This window comes from Acomys minous (genome assembly GCF_964271855.1).
Source record: "Acomys minous genome assembly, chromosome: 8".
Lineage (NCBI taxonomy): Eukaryota > Metazoa > Chordata > Mammalia > Rodentia > Muridae > Acomys > Acomys minous.
In genome coordinates, this window is record NC_140489.1 from 56767341 (window position 1) to 56792990 (window position 25650).

The 25650-nt window shown below is 38.6% G+C and overlaps 1 pseudogene across 1 annotated transcript in view; it reads right to left on the reverse strand.

The window, feature by feature from the left end:
• LOC311604108 (nucleolar RNA helicase 2-like) overlaps positions 1-21821 on the reverse strand; it is a 49645-nt pseudogene extending 27824 nt beyond the window's left edge. The window contains exon 1 of the transcript in view: positions 21782-21821. The product of the transcript in view is annotated as a nucleolar RNA helicase 2-like (transcript). The remainder of the gene's footprint in view (positions 1-21781) is intronic.
• Between the last annotated feature and the right edge of the window lie 3829 nt (positions 21822-25650).

Here is a 25650-nt window from a genome sequence, read left to right on the forward strand (position 1 = left end):
GGTGTAAATGACTATGACAGATAGAGTAGACTAATACAGCCAGCAAAACTAGCTGCCATAATTGAAGCAGAATAAAAAAAGTTTTCATGTTGTAAACAACCTATACAATTTATACACAACAAACCAAACCTAAAGAAAACACACAAAACAATAATATTTTTGTCTAAAGAGAGGAATGAGCATAACAGAGAGACTGTGGAAAGAAATATGAAACATAAAATTTCAAAACACAAAATACTACTGAGAACACAAACAAAAAATACCCAACAACACAATGACTGCAATTAACACATACATTTCAACAAAAACTTTAATCAATGGTCTCAATTCTACAATCAAAAGACAGAGGCTGAATGGGTGGATCAAAAGACAGAATTCATTTATCTGTTGTCTGAAAGAAACATCTGGGAGGATCCAAGATGGTGGCATATAGCATGCACACTATCTGAGAACCAGGAGATCAGAGACTGCGGCCCAAGCATGTAGCCCGGCTGCAGACTCCTAAACGCCAACATCTGTGCTTCCTGGGTGAAAAGAGGGATCCTGGGAGCTAGGGACGTATAGTCATAGACCCCATGGATGGCTTCTGAGCCCAAGGGACACATTTGTCCTCTGCCTACCCAAATATAGCACCTGAATAACAGGGACACACAGCTCCAGCCTCCGGATGCCAGGGACAAGGTCCCCAGCCTTCGGCTCATGGTTCTACACCTCTACTTTTGGGGTCCTGCTGGACAGTAGGTGCACATAAAGACTGGTCACAAGATGGCAGAGCCCAGTGTGCATGGACTCTGAGTACCTACCAGGAGAGCAGGAACTGTGAGTAAATAAGTAGCCAAATTGCTGTTTCTGAAACACCAGCGTTTGTTTGTGTTTCCCCAGAGGATAACCCGCCAGCCAGCCAGTGTTCCAGCCTCAGACCTTCCAGATAACCCTGCCACCCCAGGAACAACTCCAGGTTCCAGAGACTCACAGACCCAGCCTATGGCTCACAGCTCTGTATCAGCCGTCCTGAGTAGACCTGCCAGACATCAGGTACACAAAAAGTAATTTCCATATCTTATTTTTCTTTTTCTTTTACTATAATTTATTTGCATTATATCCCAACTGTAATACCCTCACGCTTATGTTCCCACAGGCCCTCTCTGCCAAGGGGCAGTGATCAAATCACAGGCACCAGGGTTCATGTTAGAGGCAGTTCCCATCCCCTCCCCCTTTTCCCACATGGAGAATGAGCTGTCCATTGGCTTCTCCTACAGGAGGTCTAGGTTCTCTTCTTGCAATGCCTTTGGTTGGTGCACCAATTTGTGCAGACCCCCTGGGTCTAGATCCACCAGCCTCGATAATCTCCCTGTGGGGCTCCTGACACCCACCCCTAAACCCCTACTTCCACCCCCATCTCTTCCATAGAACTCACAGCATTTCATCCAGAGACTGGCTGCCATTCTCAGCATCTGTCCTGATTCCCTGCTAGGTGAAGTCTCTCAGAGGACATCTATGTTGGCCCAATATCCACTTAGAAGTGAGTGTATATCATGTGTGTCTTTCTGGGCACAGAGCTATCCAAAGAATTCTCAACTGAGGAATACCGAATGGCCAAGAAGTACTTGAAGAAATGCTCAATGTTCTTATTCACCAGGGAAATGCAAATCAAAATGACTCTGAGATTTCATCTTACACACCTCAGGATGGCTAAGACCAAAAACACAAGTGATGGTACATGCTGGAGAGGATGTGGAGAAATGGGAACACTCTTCCATTTTTTTCATGGGAGCAAACTTGTACAACCACTCTGGAAATGAATCTGGAACTTTCTCAGAAATTTGGGAATAGCTCTACCTCAAGACCCAGATATACCACTTTTGAGCATATATCAAATGACGCTCCACCATTGACCAAGGACATTTCCTCAACTGTTCATAGCAGCTTTATTTGTAATAGCCAGAAACCGTAAACAACACAGAGGTTCCTCAACAGAAGAGTGGATAGTGAAACTGATAAATCTACACAATGGAATACTACTCAGCTATTAAAAACAAGGACATCATGAAATTTATAGGCAGGTGGATGAAACCAGAAGAGGTCATCCTGAGTGAGGTAACCCAGACCCAGAAAGACACACATGGTATGCACTCACTTAAAAGTGGATTTTAGGCATGTAGTACAAGATAACCATACTACAATCCACATATCCAATGAAGATAAATAACAAGGAGGACCCAAGGCAGGATGCTTAAATCTCACTCAGAAGTGGAAATAGAATAGACAGTGGAAATGGTTAAAGAAAAGGAACAGGGTAGGAGGGGAAGCATGGAGAGAAATGAAGATGGAGATCAGACCTGGGGAGAGCGGGGAAGGTAGGGCAGAGGGCTTGCAGAGACCTGGGGAGAGCGGGGAAGGTAGGGCAGAGGGCCTGCAGAGACCTGGGGAGAGCGGGGAAGGTAGGACAGAGGGCCTGCAGAGACAAGGAAAGCTTTAGGCAAGGGCATCTTTGTGACACGGTAGCCTCCTAAAAGGATACAAGGGTGACTCTACCTGAGACGCCTAGTAGCAGGGCACATGTAGACTGAAGAGGCCACCTTCTAACTAGACATGCATGACTCCTAGTGGAGGGAGGGGTACACCTGCAAACACTTTGACCCAAAACTTACCCTGCCTACCAGATGCGCAAGGACAAAAATAAAGCAGAGATTAAAAAAGTGTCCAACCAATGCCTGGCCCAATCTGAGACCTACCCCATGGGAGAGAGCTTTAAAAGATAATCAGCTAGGCTTGCAGATGGGAGCCCAGCATAGCTGTCCTCTGAGTGGCTCCATCCAACAGCTGATGGGAAGAGATGCAGAGACTCACAGCCAAACATTGAGTAGAGTTCAGGGAGTCTTGTGGAAGTGTGTGTGTGTGTGTGTGTGTGTGTGTGTGTGTGTGTGTGTGTGTGTGTGTGTAGAATGACTCGGGGGGGGGGGCGGCGGCGAGGATAGGACCTCCACAAGAGCAAAAGAGCCAAGGGTGGGATGAGGAGCACTGTGGAGACTGAAGCTCCAACCAAATACCATGCATAGACTTGACTTAGCCCCTTTACACAGATGCAACTGATGGGCAGTCTGGTCAGATTTTGGGTCCTCTAATAAGAGGAATGAGGGCTGACTCTGATATGGAGTCTGTTGTCTGCTTTTTGATCATTTTTCCCTTGTGGGGATACCTTGCCAGGGCACAGGGGAGGAAGATGTCCTCAGTCTTGATGTGACTTGATATGCTGGGGTGGATAGATGGGGCTTTCCTTGCCTCAGGTTTAGGGGAAACGGGGAGGGAGGGTGCGACCGGAAGGAGGGAACGGAGAGGCTATGACCAGGATGTAAAATGAGTAATTAATAAAAGAAAAAACCCCCAAGAAACACTTCTGAGCTTTAAAAATATGTGCTGTCTTAAAATGATGGGCAAAAGTACTCCAATTAAATAGGACTAGGAATCAAGCAGGTGCCATGATTCTAAAACCTGTCGAAATAGATTTCAAACTAAATCTAATCAGAAGAGATAAAGAGAGACACCTTATTCTAATCAAGGATATGGTTAACCAAGAAGACCTTACTATCCTAAACATATATCCACTAAACTCTGGGATTCTCAATTTCATTAAAAAATTTACGACTAGATTTAAAAGACACAGACTAACATCAATCCATTAAGAGTAGGTGATCTTGGTACCTGACTTTCTCCAATAGCCAGATCATATGGACAAAAATAAACAGAAGCATCAGAATTAGTTATATATCAAATGGACTTAAAGGATATACACATAATAATACACACACACACACACACACACACACACACACACACACACACACACACAGGGACACACAGAATACTCATTCTACTCATATGGAAACTTTTGTAAAATAGACCACATCCTGAGACACAAAACAAATCTTTACAAATTCAAAAGATTGAAGTAACTCCTTGTATCCTATCCAATCACAGTACAATAAAACTTTGAATTTGAGAGCAAACAAATTTCTAATGAATAACAAGCTCATGAAGATTACACAAGTCATTCCTGAGTGCTGACTAAGTCAAAGAAACAAAAACCAAGAAAGAAAAGAATTCTGGAAATAAATGAAAATGAAAACACGACAAAACTGTTGGGGCACAGTGAAAGTAGTCTTATGAGAGCATTTTATAGTTCTAAGCACCTACATAAAAAAAAGCCCAGAAAGAACAAATGAGTGCTCAATGATGCAGCCCCCAAATTTGGCAATACAAAATGAAGCCAAATCTAAAACCAGTCAATTCCAAGAAATAATAAAAGCCAGAGCAGAAATCCACGAAATAGGATAAAAGAAGCAATATAAATTACAAAAGAATAAGAGCTAGTTATTTGAAAGATTATCATTGACAGATCCCTGGCCTAAGAAAGAAAGAAAGAAAGAGAAAGAGAAAGAAAGAAAGAAAGAAAAGAAAGAAGACCCAAATAAACAGAACCAGGAAAATGCTTAGAGAAACATTACAATAGACTCCAAAGTAATTTAGATTATTATAAGGGAATACTTTAAAAACTTATAGTCCATTAAGCTGGAAAACCCAAAAGAATATGGGTGATTTTCTAGATTCAAGCAAATCGTGAAAATTAAGCCAACAAATCAGCAGCTTTTAAGCTGTAGATATTGATCTTTTAAAACTTATTTTATTTTCAGTTCTTTAATGCCTTTACCTTCCTTCCAACCCACCTACTCTAGGTAGGAGAGAAAGGAGGTTACTAGGGACAGGAGAAGTTGACCTTTTTAGACTCAGTTCCTTGGAGGTAATTCTACTCTTCTTCGTCAGGACTCCAGCAGACCCATCAGACAGCAAACCAGCAATTCAGCAAAAGTGACCACAACTGCTGAATCACAAAGCCTCGAAGCATTCTCTGGAGAGTTTCTTTCTATGAGTGTCTTGAAGTGGAGTGAAGAACAGCCAAGTGATATGAAGTAATGCAAAAGTGATTGAGCTTTGCTATTTGGGCTATTTATATACCCTTCCACAGTCCACACAGGATATTTTTCTACTGGAAAAGACCATGAGGCAGTTCTCTTTCTAGTAGACAAACACCACACACCCTCACATGACGCAGTTTCACATCCCATACTTAGGATCAAAACAAAAACATCTTTACATCCACTACACTAAACAGACCCATAACAAATTAGGAGATTTAAATAGAAATAAAAAGCCTTCCATCTTAAAAAGAAGTCTAGAGATTCTCAGCATGATTCTGTTAGACTTTTAAAGATCTACAGTTAGTCCTTCTTAAGTTAGTCAAAAGAACAGAAACAGAAGCAGCACTCCCAAACTTCATCTATGAAACCACTATCACTCTAGTACTAAAAGACACAACAACAACAACAACAACAACAACAACAACAAAGAAAATTATAGGCCAACATCCCTCATGAACATAGACACAAAAATGTTCAATTAAATACTTGGAAAGAGAATACAGGCATACATCAAAATGATTTCTTGCCATGACCAAGTTGGCTTTATCCACCAAATATAGGGATGGTACAACCTATACAAGTCAGTAAATGTAATAAACCATATAGATGGATTTACAGACAAAAATAACATGATACTTTCAATAAACACAGAAAAAAAATCTGTGACAAAAATTCAACATGCCTCCATGATAAAAGTTCTAGAGAATGTAGGACTAGAGGAAATATATTTCATCATAATAAAAGCTGTATATGAGAAATCCACATTCTCCAGCCTAAAAAAGTTTGAGGTGGGGCTGGAGAGATGGCTGCTCTTCCAGAGGACCTGAGTTCAATTCCTAGAAACCACATGGTGGCTTACAACCATCTATAATGGGATCTGATGTTCTTTTCTGTCATGTATGCACACATACATATGGAGCACTCATATGCATAAATTACATAAATAAATAAATCTTTAGAAAAAAAAAAGCTTGAAGCAATCCTACTGAAAGCAGGAATTAGACAGAGGTTTCCACTATCCCCACTTTTCTTCAATATTATGCTTAAGGTACTTGCTGGAACAATAAAATGAAAGAAGAAAATTAAGGGGATACTTATAGAGGAAGAAGTCAAACTATCCTCTTTTGCAGATGACATGATGCTATACATTATAGATTCCAAAAATTCTACCAGAAAACTCCTAGAAACAATAAAAAAGTCAGTAACATGCTGGGATACAGAATCAATTTACACAGATAGCTTTTCTATATGCCAAATACACACACACACACACACACACACACACACACACACACACACACACACACATCATGGACACACACACATTCACAATAATCTCAAAGACAATAAAATATCTAGCTATAAATCCAGCCAAGGAATTCAAGTACCTTTACAATGAACACTTTATCTTTGAAGAAATGGATATGGAAACACACTACAAAACGAAGAGAGATGCAATGTTCATCAATTGGTAGAACTGATATTTTGGAAATGACCATATTATCAATAAAAATTTATAGATTCAATCCAATTCCAAATGGAATTCCACTCTCGTTCCTCATAGAAATAGAAAAAAAAAAGTATCCTAAAATCAATATGGAAACACAAAGGACCTTGGATATCCAAAACGATCTTGAACGAAAGGAACAGTGTTGGAGGATTACCACCATAGATACTAAGATATATTACAGAGCTAAAGTTATAAAAACAGTGTGGTACTGGTACAAACAGACATGTAGACCAATGAAACAAAACCGAAGAACCAAAGATAAGTATATATAACTTCGAACTTTTAGTGGTTGACAAAGATGCCAAAAACATAAGCTGAAGAAATCATCTTCACCAAATGGTGCTAGGAAAACTAAATATGCACATTTAAAATATGCACAAATAAATATGTACCTATCACCTTGCACAGAAATAACTCCATTTGGATCCAAAACACAAATGTAAAACCTGAAACACTGACACTGTAGAAGAAAACATGCACCTACATGGTATAGGTGTAGTAAAGGTCTTCCTGAATATATGAAAACTGAAAAAAAAATCAAAGAGTAAAAAACAAAACACTCCAAATAACATATTTGAAAAATGGGCCTAGGACCTGAACAGAGAATTCTCAAAATAAAAGAAAAAGGCTTAGAAATTTCTTTCTTTCTTTTTTTCCCCCCAGCGGCCTTTACAATGCACCTTCATTTTTTTTAAATTTTTTATCTTTTTAATATTTTATTTTTTTAAAATTTTTTCCTTTTTTTATTAATTTATTCTTGTTACATCTCAATGGTTATTCCACCCCTTGTATCCTCCCATTCTTCCCTCCCTCCCATTTTCCCCTTATTCCCCTTCCCTATGACTGTTTCTGAGGGGGATTACTTCCCCTGTATATGCTCATAGGGTATCAAGTCTCTTCTTGGTAACCTGCTATCCTTCCTATGACTGCCACCAGGTCTCCCCCTCCAGGGGACATGGTCAAAGGTGAGGCACCAGCGTATGTGAGAAAGTCATATCCCACTCTCCATTCTACTGTGGAGAATGTTCTGACCATTGGCTAGATCTGGGTAGGGGTTTAAAGTTTGACGGCCTGTATTGTCCTTGGCTGGTGCTTTAGTTTGAGCCGGACCCCTGGGCCCAAATCTGCCTATCATAATGTTCTACTTGTAGGTTTCTAGGACCCTCTGGATCCTTCTACTTTGCCATTCTCCCATGATTCTCTCATCTAGAGTCCCAATAGAATGTCCTCCCCTCTGTCTCAGTTTCCCGGTAAGTGAAGGCTTTTGTGGGACATGCCCCTTGGGCTAATATGTAGACATAAGTGAGTATATACCATTTGAGTCTTTCTGCTTCTGGGTTAACTCACTCATTATGATCATTTCTAGCTCAATCCATTTATCCACAAATTTCAGGAATTCCTTGTTTTTAATAGCTGAATAGTATTCCATAGTGTATATGTACCACAGTTTCTTTATCCATTCTTCTACTGAGGGACACTTAGGCTGTTTCCATGTTCTGGCTATTATGAATAAGGCTGCTATGAACATGGTTGAGCAAATTTTCTTGTTGTGTGCTGAAGCATCTTCTGGGTATATTCCAAGGAGTGGAATAGCTGGGTCTTGAGGAAGCCCTATTCCCAGTTTTCTGAGATAGCACCAGATAGATTTCCAAAGTGGTTGTACTAGTTTGCATTCCCACCAGCAATGAAGGAGTGTTCCTCTCTCCCCACATCCTCGCCAGCATGTGGTTGTCGCTTGAATTTTTGATCTTAGCCATTCTGATGGGTGTAAGATGGAATCTCAGAGTTGTTTTGATTTGCATTTCCCTGATGATTAAGGAGGTTGAGCATTTCTTTAAGTGTTTCTCAGCCATTTGATATTCCTCTGTTGAGAATTCTCTGTTTAGTTCCAAGTCCCATTTCTCAATTGGGTTATTTGGTTGGTGGTGTTTAATTTCTTGAGTTCTTTATATATTTTGGATATTAGGCCTTTGTCAGATGTAGGGTTGGTAAAGATCTTTTCCCAGTCTGTAGGCTGTCGCTTTGTTCTCTTGACAGTGTCTCCTGCCTTACAGAAGCTTCTTAGCCTCATGAGGACCCATTTATTAATTGTTGACATTAAGGCCTGGGCTGTTGGTGTTCTGTTGAGGAAGTTGTCTCCTGTGCCAATATGTTCCAGGCTCTTCCCCACTTTTTCTTCTAAGTGACTTAGTGTTTCTGGTTTTATGTTGAGGTCTTTAATCCACTTGGATTTGAGTTTTGTACAAGGTGGCAAATATAGGTCCAGTTGCATTTTTTTTACACAAAGACATCCAGTTAGACCAGCACCATTTGTTGAAGATGCTATCCTTTTTCCATCGAATGGATTTGGCTTCTTTGTCAAAAATCAAGTGACCATATGTGTGTGGATTCATATCTGGGTCTTCGATTCGATTCCACTGATCAACCAGCCTGTTGCTGTGCCAGTACCATGCTGTTTTAATTACTATTGTTTTATAGTACAGTTTGAGATCAGGTATGGAGACTCCTCTGGAGCACCTTTAATTGTACAAGATTGTTTTAGCTATTCTGGGTTTTTTGTTTTTCCATATGAAGTTCAGAATTGAACTTTCAATGTCTTTAAAAAATTGTGTAGGTATTTTGATAGGGATTGCATTGAATCTGTAGATTGCTTTTGGTAGGATGGCCATTTTTACTATGTTAATTCTCCCGATCCATGAGCAAGGAAGATCAGTCCATCTTCTCATGTCATCTTCAATCTCTTTCTTCAGAGTTTTGAATTTTTTTTTCAAACAAATCCTTCACTTGCTTAGTTAGAGTAACTCCTAAATATTTTATATTGCTTGTGGCTAATGTGAAGGGTGTGGTTTTCCTAATTTCTTCCTCTGCAAGCTTGTCATTTGTGTATAGGAAGGCTACAGACTTTTTTGAGTTAATTTTGTATCCAGCCAATTTGCTGAAGGTGTTTATCAGCTGTAGGAGTTCTTTGGTGGAATTTTAAGGGTCACTTATATACACTATCATATCATCTGCAAATAGTGACAATTTGACTTCCTCCTTTCCCATTTGGATACCCTTGATCTCCTTTTGTTGTCTTATTGCTCTGGCTAGAACTTCGAGTACTATATTGAAGAGATATGGAGAGAGTGGACAGCCTTGCCTTGTTCCTGATTTTAGAGGAATTTCCTTGAGTATCTCACCATTTACTTTGATTTTGGCTATTGGCTTGCTGTATATAGCCTTTATTATGTTGAAGAAAGTGCCTTGTATCCCCGATCTCAGAAATTTCTCAAAAATGTTATATGTTCTGAATACCAATGCTCTGTGAGATGTACAACTGGCAACGATTCTCTCAGTCTGTGGGTTTCCTCTTCATTCATTTGACTATTTATTTATTTGTTTTTTTTTTTATCTGTGTGGAAGTCTTGTAGACTAATGAAGTCTGGTCTGCTCTAAATCCTTGGGCAAATGGAGTCTTATTTTGGAAAGAAGTAGAGGCAACTAAGACATGCCGAGAGTGGGAGAAGCAGCCTTCCACAGGAAACAGCACACCAACTGGTTATTCAGTACCGAATGGTCATTCCTGAAAATGCACATAGAATTAACAGTGCACACTCTGGGCAGCTTATGTCTAGAATTATCAATTCCTATATGTATATGCATGTAACAATTAAGGAAAAAATAGGACTTGGATTTGAAAGAGGCGTTTATGGGAAGGTTTGGAGAAGGAAAGAGAGGTTGGAAATGATATAATTAATTTCCAGAATAAAAACATACAATTGGGAGAAGCTTCGCAGGTCTTGATAGTGGTCAGAAAACAATTGCAGGCCTTTAAACTGGATATTTAGTTCTTCAATTTGTTTTCTACTTTCTTCTCTGAAATATGAACACTGAGCTTACTTAGGTCTTTGAAGGTTCAATAAGGGATCTCTACACATTTCTGTTAGTTCTTGAGTATCTCCAACTATTTTGATTCATCCCAGAAGACAATGATGATATATAGATGCCTTTTTTTTCTTGTTGCCAACCTGCATTTAAGTTTTCTTGACTTTGCAGGCATTTTATTTGAAGTCTTTGTGGTGCTTACAGTTCAAGGGAGGTTTACTTGTAAGTTGTTCTTTCCTTAGGCAAGCCAAATGTGTTAAATGATGCTACTTTTCACACAAGCATCAATTCTCTTTTCCAAATTACTTTTGATGTTCTCCTTGGAGCTTGCGGCAGTCTGTGTATTTTGAGGTGTACTTCAATTTATGAAATAGAGGTGTTGCTGAAGACTCTGTTCAAAATTTTCAAATTGAATTCTACTGTTTCTGTGGCTAAGTTATAAAATCAAATTCATGTTTCCTTGGGGGAAGAAGAAATCCCGTAATTGCTTTAATTAAAACTTTTTGAGGAAGAGTAAGCAGCAAGAAAACCTTCACATACTGTGCTTTCTGGACTCTTGAGTGCCAGGGTAAGATTGGGGTGATTTTTGTAATGTTCTCCATGGCTCTCTCAAACGGCAGAGGCTTGGGCTATATTTGTTCTTGCCTCTCTGTTTCTCTCTCTTCTTTCTCTGTTTGTTTATTTCTTCCTTCCTTCTTTTTTTCTTTCTCACCCTGCCCGAATTTATATATTCACTTTACAACCTGATAGTAGCTCCCTCCATCTTCTCCTCCTAGTACCCCCTCCTACCATCTTCCCCATATTCCCCCTTTACTTTTCCTCAGAAAAGGAGAGCCTCCCAACCCACCCCAGCACATAAAGTTGCATCAGGACTGTGCTCATTGTCATCCACGGAGGCCAGGCAAGGCAGCCCTTCCAAAGGGGAGTGATCGAAAGCAGGCAACAGAGTCCATGCCATAAACATCACCTACTCAACTCACTAGGGGACTCACATGAAGATCAAACTGCATATCTGCTACACATGTGTAGGGGGCCAGGTCCAGTCCATGCACGGTCCTTGGTAAACACATTACAATGGCTGATCGAGGAACTAGGGTCGACTGTACCATCGGTCCATCTGTATTGTTGCCCCAAGCCAGGATTTTATACAATTAGTGTAGCCTAGATGCAGGCACTACAGCTTTTTGACTTTGACAACAACTCTTCGTGCACACCATGATTCACAGGCTTTCCTGAGGTTGTGTTCTGCTGCTGGGTTCTGGGAGAGCCTAACACTCAAAGTGGAAACCAGACCACTATGAATGGAAATACTCATTCAGCAGCAATCAAGACAACATAGAGATGATTTCCCTGAACATTATTAATATAGTTTTATCAGTCTAGTTTATTGATTTTGAGTGGTTATCTCCATTGTACATATGTGAAGAACTATACACGCAGTAAGGAAGCACTTAAGAGCTGAGCATAACTGACAGGGAGGAGAGGAAATATTAAGTGTAAGGAACACTTTTGCTAGGGATGTCTGGAAAAGTGGTTATTACTTGTTTATAAATTTTCATCATATTTCTATTTTCCTCAAATAAAGCTTACCATTCTAAATTCACATTATCTTATTGATTTTTGATTTCCCTTTTTCAGTTCCACATCCCTAACCTCTCCTAACTAATAGACTTGCTGAGGGCTATTTTGAATTATTCTGGGGATGATTTGAAAATCTCAAGTACACACTCCTGAGTACAGATAGAGACATGAAAATTGCAGGCTGGGGCTGGAGAGGTGGCTCAGAGGTTAAGAGCACTGACTATTCTTCCAGAGGTCCTGAGTTCAATTTCCAGCAACTACATGGTGGCTCACAACCATCTACAATGTGGTCCAAGGCAATCTTCTGTCATGCAGGCAGAGCACTGAATACATACTGAATAAATAAATCCTTAAAAAAAAAAGAAAAGAAAATTGCAGGCTGAATCTACAGTTATGTTAATTCAAGAATGTCTGCTGTAAAGATCAAATGTCTCTGCAATCAGGAAGTCTGACCGCTCTGTCCACAGTTGTGCAGGTCAAGGAATCTTTGTGATGTTCTACCCCAACTGGAATGCTCGGCATTTCATTTAATGTAGTATTTATAATAAATAGTAGCAGTTACCTAATCCACCAATGCAAATAAACAGTAGCAGAATTACCTAATCTACCAATACAATAAGGTAAACAATTATACAGCGTTTGGCTTGGGAAGTGGATATGCTAACTGTAGGTCTTTACCTCTTCCTCTTCTCCTCCAAATCCAGTCCTCCAGTCTTATTCCCAGCTCTGTAACAGACCACTTGCCACAGCTCTCATCCCCTTTCTGCCCCCATCTCTAGTGGGTCATATAGATCTTTCTCTCCAATTTCCTTCCCCCAGCCCATTGCTTCATCCCAGTCCTCAACTCCATCAGGCCTTCTCTTGGAACCTGCAAGGAAGACTGCCAGAGAAGCAAGTAGGCCAGCAAAGCCAATAGACTGGCTTCAGATACCCACTCTCCTCTGTGTATAACGTCCAGTCTCACCCCCAGCTCTTTGGCGGACCACCTGTTGTAGGCCCCTCTTACTCTCTGGCCCCATTTCAGGGGACTATGCAAAGCCTGATGGAAAACTTTGCTTTCCTTCCTCCAGTAGACCCCATCAGTACCCCTCTCCTAAGACATCCCCATTGCTAAGGGTCATCACCCAATACCTAGAAACATATTTTATCTGGACTGGCCACACTTATCAGGACCACAGAAGAACTTACTGCCAGGTGACACACAGCCACCACACTTTTCTAAGAACTAGAGAGGGCAATAGAAACCAAGGAGCAAATCCTCCACCCAACAAAGACAAGACCAGGAACCAGCACTCACAGTTATAATCTTCCTAAAACTAGATGCCTGGGCACCATTGTGAAAACACAATCAATAACAGCCAGGATAACATGTATCACTAGAGCTCAGCAACACTTACTTCCACCATAGGCTCTGGATATTATAATATAGCTGAATCATAAGACAAGGTCTTAAGGTAGCCTTTATGAATATGATAGAGCTTTTAAAAGAAGAAATGAATAAATCCCTTAAAGAAATATATGAAATCACAAACAGTGGGAAAAGATAACAAAATAGCTCAAGATTTGAAGGTAGAAATATCAATAAAGAAAACCCAACCTGTTGAGAATGCTCTGTTTAGCTCTGTACTCCATTTTTAAATTGGATTATTTGGTTTGTTGGTGTTTAATTTCTTGAATTCTTTATCTATATTGGATATTAGTCCTCTTTCAGACGTTGGGTTGGTAAAGGTTTTTTTTTTCCCAGTCCGTAGGCTGTTGTTTTGTTTTATTGACAGTGTCATGAAGATTTTTAAGTTTCATGAGGTCTCATTTATTAATTGTTGATCTTAGAGCCTGAGATGTCAGATATTAGCCATAAAATACAGAATTACCATACTATAATACACAGACCTAAAAAAGCCAAGTAACAAGGAGAACCCTAGGGAAGATGCTTAATTTTCACTCAGAAAGGCAAATAGAATAGATACTGGAAGTGGATAAAGAGAGGGAACAGGACAGGAGCCTACCATATATGTCCTCTGAAAGACTCCATACACAATGGGTTTGAAGAGTGAGAGGTGAGTGGGAACCAGAAGGGCCCAGTAATGACAGGAGCTCTACAAGAAGACCAATAGAGCCAACAATTCTGGGCTCAGGGGGCGCCTGTGGAAACTGATACACCAACCAAGGACCATGCATGAAGAGGACCTAGGTCCCAGTTAAGACGCAGCCCATAAGAAACTCAATCTCCATGTTGGTCCTCTAGTAAGGGGAGCAGGGGCTGTCTTGGCCATGGACTCTGATGCCTGCTCTCTTCAATCACTTCTTCCTGGCTTTGTCAGAGGAAGAGGTATCAGGCATCCCTGATGAGACTTGATAGGTTGGAGTCAGTTGGTAGGGGAGGAGGGCTTCCCCTTTTCTGAGGACTAGTGAAGGGGGGAGTGGGGGAAGTGGGAGGGAGCATGGGGCTTGGAGGAGATGAGGATAGGGGCTATGATCAGGATGTAAAGTGAATAAATTAAAAAATAAACTTAATAATTATAAAAAAAGAAAACCAAACCTTAGGCAAATATGGGAATGAAAAATTTAGGAGCTTGATCAGGAACATTAGAGACAACCCTCACCAAATGAATACAATAAATGGAAAAAAGCATCTCAGGCATTGAAGACCCTATGGAAGAAATGGATACCCTGGTCAAAGAACATGATACATCTTAAAAAAGCAAAACAAAATAAAGTAAAACAAAACAAAAAACACCTGGCACAAATCATCCAGAAAATCTGAGAATCCATGAAAAGACCAAATATCATAATGATAGAAATAGAGGAAGAAGGAACTTAGTCAAATGTAAGGAACAGGTTTTCACCAAATTTATAGAAGAAAACCTTTTTAACCTAAAGAAAGAGATGCCTATTAAAATACAAGAACCATACAGAAGACCAAGTAGATTTTATTAGAAAGGAATGTCTCTTTAAGCACTAAAACATTAAACATACAATATGAAGGAAAGAATACTAAAAGCTTCAAGGGAAAAAGACCATGTAATATATAAAGACTTCTCAGTGGAGATGCTAGAAGCCAGAGGGGACTAGAGAGATGTTCCATAGACTCTAAGAGATCACAAATACCATCCCAGACTACTATATGTAGCAACATTTTCCGTCACAATAGATGGAAGAAATAATATAAGTAAAACCACAATAAAACCAAATTTAAGCAATGTCTATTTACAAATACAGCCCCAAAGAAGGTGATAGAAGAAAAACTATTTACGAAGGTTAACTGCTGGACCACCTGCCTTCATTTTAGGCTTGAAAGCTATCTTATAGAAAAGACAAACTGGGTTCACTCCTATTTATGATTTAATTTGTTTCTCAAGGATTCTGCTCAGTTCCACCTGAAACTTTAACTACTAATGATTCTGTTCCAGGAAACTTCAACCATGCTTTTGCATTAAAAGGTTATTATGACCACCATATATTATGGTCACTTTGTTATGTCTACCTTGCAACCATGTCTTTATTTCAGGAGGATGTTATGACCAACTTGTTGTGCTTATTATCTGCTTCTGTAACCCTGCCTGTTTGTCTGTCAAATCCCCCATTTGGAAAACCCCTACTCCTGGACTTTAAAAGCCCTTATTGTACCCATATTCAATGCTGATCTCTTGAACCCCGTCTCTAGGAGAGAGACAGTCCATGTACATATATTGTTTGAAAAGCTTGTTTTAATTAATTTTTTGCTTTAAGATGGCATGCATACAGAGTCAACAGGCAAACTCTGCACAGACAGAGTAAGCATGTTCTCAGTAGTTCCTGCCTCACAAATGTCTGTCAGATGTACTGGGCCAGAAGGCTGAAGATGATGCCTCAACGTTATAGAGAGTTTTGGGTGACTGTTCAGGCACCAAACTGTCTCTGTCATTTTTGTTTTTCATTTTGGAAGCTGTTAACCTGCACTTCCTGCTTACTCAGGTAATTAATTTTATTCCTTCTCTAGTCTCTGATGGGGTCAAAGACCGGATAGTTTAATTTTACCATTAAGCTTAGTTGTTTAGAGGTTAAGATGTTTTTAGGTCTAGATAGATATTTTAAGTTGATAATGATGAGATATGATAGTGATTTACATTCAGAATTTTAGATGCACCAAAATAGGAAAGATGTTTTCTTCAAGGCTGCCAAATACATATAGGCCAAACACTAAGAATATAACATTTATATAACTCCTAATTGTTTCATGGTTCTTCTGCTGTAGGTAGTTTATTGTATATATGTGTAATAATATAAATGTATATGTAAAAAGGAAAATAATAAAAAATTATTTTGGTATGTTAAAAAAGAAATAAAAAGAGCCAATAAAAAGTTAAAAAAGAAATTAGAGCAATATAGAAAGAATATTTCAACATTTAAGACCTAAACATGATTATATTTTAAGTGTTTTCAATCATGCCTTAAAAACTACAAAAATTAATGAGTTTCTTTCAAAAAATTAATTGCCTATTTTATTTAATTTGACCATGATTTGGGTTGATAGTCTTTTTTCTTGAGATCTATGAGGTTAAGATAACCACACTCATGAAAGTACAAGGAATAAATGACTCCAGATCATCAAATACAAAGAGGAGAAAAACACACAGACGCACACACACACCCACACACACCAGGAATAAATGATTCCAGATCATCAAATACAAAGAGGAGAAAACACACAGATGCACACACACACCACCACCACCACCACCATCACCACCACCACCACCAACAAAATAACAGGAATCAGCAAATGCTGCTCCTCATGGATACCTCTCAACATCAGTAGACTCAATTCACCAATAAAAAGACACAGACTAACAGAATGGATGCAAAAACAAGATTCATCTTTCTGTTGCATGCAAGAAACATACCTTATTATCAAAGATAGACATCATCTCTGTTTAAAAGGACGGAAAAAGATATGCTAAGCAACTGGACCTAAATGGTTCTGTTGTAGCCATTTTAATATCTTTTTTTTTTTTTTTTTTTTTTTTTGGTTTTTCGAGACAGAGTCTCTCTGTATAACCTTGGCTGTCCTGGACTCACTTTGTAGACCAGGCTGGCCTCGAACTCACAGCGATCCGCCTGCCTCTGCCTCCTGAGTGCTGGGATTAAAGGCGTGCGCCACCACGCCCGGCCCCATTTTAATATCTTACAAAATATATTTCAAACCGAAACTAATTAGAAGAGATAAAGAATGGCAGTCAAAGAAAAAACCACTAAGAGGACACTTCAATTCTTTACATGTATGCCCAAGAAGAGACTTGATACCCTATGAGCATATAAAGGGGGAGGAAATCCCCCTCAATCACAGTCATAGGGGAGGGGAGTAAGGGGAAAATGGGAGGGAGGGAGGAATGGGAGGATACAAGGGATGGGATAACCATTGAGATGTAATAAGAATAAATTAATAAAAAAGAAAAGAAAAAAACCATAAGGGCACCCAAGTTTGTAAAAGAAACACTATTACAGCTTAAATCACATATTGATTTTCACAAACTGATAGTGGGAGACTTCAGTATCCTACTGTTTCCAAACAGGTCACCTAGACAAAACCAGAGAAATGCCTGAGCTACCTGACATTTAAACTAAATCTACATAACAAAAATTTGCAGAACATTTTACCCAGACACAAAAGAATATAACTTTTCAGCAACTCATGAAACGTTCTCTAAAGTTGACTACATACTCAGATGCAAATCTCAACAGATAGAAGAAAATTGAAATAGTCCCAAGCATCCTATCAGATTAAAATCCTATCAGCACCGCAGATTAAAAACGGATGTCAACAGAACAGAAACAGTAGACAGCTTACAAACTCATGGAAATTGAATGATTCACTACTGAATGAAAAATGGGTTAGGACAGAAATTAAAAAAGGAATACAAGACTTCCTAGAATTGAATGAAAATGAATACACAATATACCCAGACTTATGTGATATAATAAAGTCATTCTAAGAGACAAGTTCATAGCACAAAATTATTTTATAAAAAAAATTGAAGAGATCTCATACAAGTAACATAACAGCACACTCTTCTTTCTAGAAGAAAAAGAGGAAAGAAACCCTAAAGGAGAAGACAACAAAAAATAATCAAACTCAGGGCTGAAATCAATAAAATAGAAACAAACAAGCAAAGAAAAATAGAAGGAATCAATGGAAGAAAGAGTTGACTCTTTGAGAAAAATCAGTAAGATTGCCAAACTCTTCTCCAAATTAACTAAAAGGCAGAAAGACTATATATAAATCAACAAAATCAGAAATCAATAGACACTGAGAAAATCCAGAGAATCCTAAGAACATGCTTTAAAATTGTGTACTCCACCAATTTGAAAAATCTAAGTGAAACAGATAATTTTCTTGATACATACCACTTACTAAAGTTAAATCACAATCAGATAGTGATTAAAACAAACCTATAATCTCCAGTGAAAAAGAATCACTTTTCCTTTCTTCCTATGTTTTTTTCTCTATCTTGTGATTGAGTTCCCTATTCATCTGCTTTCAAAGTGACAAGACATAAGGACAGAGACAATTATGGGGACACAGGAAGATAAAGGAACCTCTCATTCTGGAGACTGCTTGTTACTTCTTGTCAGCTGAGAATTCATAATTCCAGCACAATTAATAAAATTTGTGATTAAATGTCCACATAGAGACAATGTTTCTTTTTTCTTTTAAAATTAATTTATTCATATTATATCTCATTTGTTATCCCATCCCTTGTATCCTCTCATTCCTCCCTCCCTCCTGCTTTCACCCTATTCTCCTCCCCTAGGTCTGTGACTGAGGGGGACGTCCTCTCCATATGATCATAGGCTATCAAGTCTCTTCTTGGTAGCCTGTTCAATGTTTCTTTTTAAACAAACATAATTTATGCTAAGTGGCAAGTCTATGCTTATAGCCTAACCTCATGTAATATCTTCTTCTCTTTCTTTCTTTCTTTCTTTCTTTCTTTCTTTCTTTCTTTCTTTCTTATTTCTTTCATTCTTTTTAAGGTAAAATATTGGGTTTATTTCACACATGTATTTTCGTCTTCCCAATTTTCATGACTGACCATCAGGATTTGTAGGTCCTATCATAACATTCCATACATTCTCACAACAAAGCAAAGGATAGAGTCCAGCCTTGAAAACTGAAGAGACATTTAGATAGCACATTCTTGGCAGTAGAACCTGCAAAACATTGATCAAACACAGTGGGCCAAGTTCTCACTTTGCATTAGTGACATCTTCTTTTCTATTACTGGAATACAACCGCATGACCAAGGCAACTTATAGAAAAAAGTGTTTATTTAGGCTTCTGATTCCAGAAGGGATGGATTCTATCACCAGAAAAGCAAGTGTCCACCTAGAGCATCGAGTTGAGAGGTCACATCCTAATGCCCAGCCATAAAACAGGGATGATGACATGGTAATGGAGACGCTCTTTGGAACATCAAAGTCTGCCCTGATCATCCTCCAGCAAAGTTCTCAAACCACCCAAGCACCATCACCAACTAGGACCAGTTATTCAAACATCTGAGCCTATGGGGGACATTTTCATTCAAGCCACACCTTTAAGTATACACTTACTCTTTATGTAGACAATTTCTGGAGCATTCACGAACAAGATTATTAACTCTGTTTACCATGAAGATATTCCTCCTTCCTGTACCCCAGTTCTCTAGAGTTTTACTTTATCACTTGGAATTCTGTCAGATGCCCGCCAGCAACCATCTTGTGAGCTCATTTAAATTCCTTAGCAACCCTTTGAAAATGGCAACTTCAGACATAGCCCAAACCTTGCAAATGACTATTGTAAAGACAACAGATATGTCTCTTTGATGAGAAGCTAATCCTGGGCACCCAGGTTTCTAAGATTGTCTTATTCTTATCCTTACCACTTTTCTTTCTTTTAACCTTATATTTAAAATCTATATAAAAATGTCTTTGGGCTGGAAAGGTGGCTTAGTATTCCAGTGTACCCTTGCACACTTTAGGATAAGATTTTTCCAAATGAGTATTCCTAGAGAGTGAGATGATGTTTTCCATGTGTTGTAATCACCCTGACAGAAGAGATTGCATAGAGACACTTGTGTTCTTAGAGCAGTGAAATACAGGACCCCAAATAATTAAAGTGTCCCTATGTACCCGAAGGAAATGTTTGAAGCTCAGTAGTAGCCAGAGAAGGAACTTACTTTCCAAGAAGAGATTTCACACAGCTCTGCCAACTTACATGAACCTCTCCATATATCCTGGCCTTTGTTCTATCTTTTGGTAAAATTAAAACATTACTACAGAAAATGTGGGAAAAGCTAGGAGTCTTTTATTTTCCTTGTTTTGCCAAACTGAAGCTAAACATATTTTTTTTTATTTTTTAACATATTTTCATTTATCAAAAATTATTTATTTTAAGAAATGGTGTGGCTTCATGAATCTAAATGCCCATGATGACACTAAAATGGACAGTCATTGCATGCAGTTTTTGTCTCATTGCTATTTCCTTATGATATATATATGCATATATATATGATATTATGTATATATAATTATTCTTACTCTAGCTTATTTAATCATGTAAGGGACTCTCAAAAAACAAAGCAGAATTATGCAAATATTCAGGAGGCTTCTTTAAAAGGAAGATATTCTGAAAAGTGATACCTGTTACTGTTGTCTTTGCCCCAGTTATTCTTAGGGAGGTGCTGTCGTGTGAGGAACGACACACAGAAAATACAAAAAGAGTGGAAAGCAAAACCCCAACAAAAACATGTGTGGGTAAATATGTGAAAAGACATAAACTAATGGAATTTAATACCGAAAGCATTTTTCTTTTTTCAGTGTCATTTTCCAATGTACTTTACTATAGTCTGGTTTGTTGAAGTTTCTTGAGGTCTCACATTAATTTGAGACTTGATAGGGGACCAATAGGGATGGTAGTGGTGATGGTGGGCATAGTGATGGTGTTGATAGTTGTGGTAGTTGTTGTACGGAGCCCAGCACAAGGATTGCTGAAATGCCACTGATTGTATTTGTTGAGACGGAAAGCAGGCTTCCTTTAAGGAAATGCTTTCTTGACAGAGTTTCTGGATTTTACAGTTGGCATTCCTGCATTAACATAACTATGGTCAGAATTATTTTTCTTTTTTATTATTCCTTGCTGTGTTTTACTTAGTCACTAAATGCTATCTGCTTTGAGCAACCTTGATAGATGAGGCAACAAGCTTGTAAATAACATATATTTGTACTTCTTGCCAACTAAGAAAGAAATGTATCTTTGCTATCGCTTTGTAGCTGCAGCAGATGTCTGAATATTTAAAACATGGTAGAGGTTGTAAATTAGGAAATTGGTTATTAGAATACATTAAAATTTCTCCCAGATCGTTTTGCAATGCAGTAGAAAACAGTGGCACTCACATGATGACCCTCTGACAAGTCACCAGCCAGCTGGAGGGAAAGTAAATGTCCCCTTTCCAAGTAACCATTTAGTGGTTTTCAAATATGCAAAGCAGAACCAATTTGTCTCTACAAAGAAAAAGTAAATAAATGCAGAAATCAAGCAACATTGACTCCAACACAGAAGACAGAAAGCTATAGTCAATAGTACAGAAACTAAGTGTGATTGTAAATCCAACGTACTTCATCACTTAACTGATTTGTATCACGTGACTGGCTTATATTTGTAATGTTGGGTCATTCTTCTGAGTCATTAGCAATTTTTAAAAATTTAAATAGATGTTATTATAAGCTGAAGTGTACAGAAAAGTACCCCTCCAGGTGTTAAAGATTATACAAGGCTGAGTGCTCAGAACTCAGTGGTTCTAGAAAGTTGAAGTGTTGTAGATGCAGAGCCAATTACCTGGAAACACCTTAAGCACCTTTAGTAGCTGCTCCTCCATCTTCGTGACAGTGATTTTCAGGCAAAATCTTTTGGACCACTAGTTTTCACCAGCCTCAGAGCTCAGCAGGTTGTGAGATAGTGTCCTAAGCCTTTAGCCAGGATTTCCCTACTTGACTGTAAGCACCTATTGGATGCTTCCATCACTGTAATTTTAAAAATGTCTTTATTTATGACCCTCTCTTTCCTACACTCTAAAAACTTCAGAAAAACATTTCCATTTTGGAACACAGTATTTGCAATCAGCTGAATTTGTGTTCTTGGGCTTATGGTCACTCATATTTCTCTCCAGAATAAACTATCTCTTAGTCTTTTTGAGAGGATTATTTGGCAGGGACATGATGAACTGTTAAAGCCATTTAGATTTTTTTCTCTGATCTTATGCAGAGTTCTGATTGTTTCCTTAAGACAGGATTTCTAGTTGTGTAGTTACTTTGTCAACTGATAAGTACTGTCAGATTTCAAATATTTGTAATTTAATTTACATAAACTTCATTCATGCTATTTCTATATATTTACAATTTAAGAGTTTATTATATACGTCATGTATATATGTATATATACGTCATGATCATCAGACGTATTTACTTGATTGTTGGCACACAGTCCAAGAATAGAGTCATGTGAAGAGATTTCTGAGCGCTAGCAAGAAAACTCTAAGAAACCAAGACAAGATACATTTAAATGTCTTTTAAATACAGTGATTTAAAATCTTCTACAGTAATAAGTAACAGTTAGTTAAAAAAAAAAGGTTATCTTAAACTCTGCCGTGTACAGCACATAGTAGAATAACATTGGCAGTTATTAGAAGGGGTCCCAATGAATAATTTAAGCAACTAATTTTGCCTGTCACACTTGGAAATATCCAAATCTAATTAACATGCATTCCCTAAATAAACATAAACATGAAATAAGTCAAATACTTATTTGGGTACCTCTACCTTGCTAGCTAGCTTTCATAGTACTGGGAGGTATTATACAGGCTGCCAGCATTAGAAAAGTCATAAACACTCTTACCCATGTACAAACCCTAAGGGCTACAATAAAGATCAGCTGGCAAGACACACCCATGGGTGTAATAGTGGCATGAATGTTACGGGTATAGCCAACCACTTTCTAATTGAATTTAAGGCCTCTTCCAAAAGATGAAATTCATGTTTGGCATTGTCAGTCTGGCCAAGAACCCACATCTGGGGAGCTAATAGGCTGTGGGTAAACCTTTTATTGTTATAATGCTAAAAGGACATAGTATCAAACTGTCTTCTAAGTACACACCCACCTATACCCACACTCAGAGAGAGAGAGAGAGAGAGAGAGAGAGAGAGAGAGGGAGAGGGAGAGAGAGAGTGAGAGAGAGAGAGAGAGAGAGAGAGAGAGAGAGAGAGAGAGAGAGAGAGGGAGAGAGTCCATCCATCCTTCTCAGGCAAGCATCTTGGTGCAGTGGACTTTGGTTAATACAGAGACTCAAAGTAGTCATATCAGAAGTTGGGTGGTAAGCAGTAAATTTTGCTTTTGCTATTGGTGATTACGAAAGGCTTTGAATATGGTGGTAGTACATTTTTTTTTTTTTGGTGGAGGAGGGGAGGGGAGTGAAATTGTGGGTAAAGACTTAGACCTTCAATGTAGAAAATATGTTGAAAAGTCTGGACCCACTAGACATTTATCACCGTGAAATAAACACATTGCCACTCCTAGAATTTGGAGTACCATTACTTTTCATTATACAGTTCCTCAGGCTATAATTTTTCTTTTAGATCTCTATGTAAATTTGTTTCAGTTAGATAAAGAGGAGGGTCTATTATCTGCACACATTTAATTGTAACAATACATTTTAAATGGTTTCTTAACATTTAAACAGCTATAGGCATATAAGAAAACAAATCTCCAGACTATCTCTTTGGCCATGCGTAAGGAGTATTCAAATCAATATTTTGCTAAATGCCAAGTCATGGAGAGCTTCCTGAATGGAACAGGCAGCTTGGGGATTTAGTTCATGACCTCATGGAGTTCTACTTACCACCCTGGGGCCAAAAGTTAGCTATACAATATAGTTGCCCCGAGTGCACTGTGAGCAGAGCTGTGGTCTGATTTGTTCTTCCACAAGGGTTGGGAGTGACCCTGCTGATCCAGCTCACTGGGCCGCTAGTCTCCGAGGAGCTGTGTGCTCCGACTCTGCAGGGCTACCCACTCACACTTCAGGGCTGCTCCGGAGTTAATAACAGTGCATTCGGCAGATGCTTTGCTAGTTCTTAAGCAGTACACCCTATTCTCGCTCAGTGAGTTCCACTTTCTCTCAGAAATCGCAGGCTTTCTCACATCTGAGCAAATCCACACATTTACTTTAATTTTGTTCTGTATGCATATAGATTCTCTTGGAATTAGGCCTGGGTTTTATTTGGAAGAGGAAATTTACTTGAAGAAAGGAGGTACTCTATCTTAAAGAGCCATAAGCAAGGTTTTGCTTTTAGGTCACTTAGGAGATTTTTGTCTTGTTTACTGCTTTTTGCCTTTTTGGTCTGTCTTTTTATTCCTTGTTGCTACTGTCACGAGTGAAAGCAAGTGAACACTGTAACATTGTAGCACTGTATATTGTTCAGAGTAGTTAACGAGGCAGTAGTGGGCAGATTGCTCACTTTGGGAAGCTGATGGTCTAACCTGAATGGAACAGGACAACGGATATACATCCACAATAATAAATTAAAAATACCTATAACCCAGTACCAATTCACACACTACACAAATGTACTACAAATAGTGCAAGAATCTAGGGGCTACATTTAATGGAGCACATTTGAAGGAATGCGGGTGTAGGGGGTGAGGAGGCAGTCAGTCAGGGTGGGGTGAGAACAGCAGAGGCATACACTGGACTGTGCTGTAAAATATATGCATAGGGCCAGGTCAAAGGGCCTGACTCTGATTAAAATCATTAAGAGACTATCATCGTTTTTGAACTATGGAGATGACACAATGGCAAAATGATTTACACGACTGTGGCACATAGGGGTACTTTATATAGAAGGAAACTGTGAACACATAGACATTTAAAAATACTTGAAAATCTGTTTAATAGCCTTTTAAAGTAATCTGTTTTGCCATATGACTTATTTCATGTTTATGTTTATTTAGGGAATACATATTAATTAGTTTTGCATATTTCTGAGTGTGACAACCAAGACTAATTGTTTAGATTATTCCTTGAGACCCCTTCTAATAACTGCCAATGTTATCCTACTATGTGTGTATTTATTAGGGTTTAAGATAGCCTTTTTTGATTTACTGTTACTTATTCTGTAAGATTTTTTTATTTTTATTTTTTTATTTTTTATTTTTTTCTCTGTAAGATTTTAAATTGATGCATTATACAAACTTTTTGAGTAGACTTTTGGAAGTGTATGAGATTATTAAGTCAGGATAACATAAATTTGTTGGAGTAACAAAGCAACTACCAACTCTCAATGCTTTCGCACCATTACAGTTATGTCTGGAAAATATTTATTTATGCTAAATGCCTGTTGTGAGTCATCTTGGTGACTCACTGCAGTCCTGAGAACCTTTATCTCACCATCTCATTGTGAACTTCCACACTTGACATGGTAGGGGAAAAGTGCTTTGCAGTCTGCAACTTCCAATCAAGGGGGCATTTAAATTTTAGTCATGCTTTGCTGGCTAAAGGACACCTACCTGGTCATGCCCATCTGTGAAGTAGAAGGGATGAGCTATACCACCACATACCCCAAATGATCGAAGGCAGGCTCTGCAGACAGTCCTAATGATCACCACAGGGACAGAGTCCCTTCTCTGAGTCCTCATGGGCATAGGTCAAAAAGAAT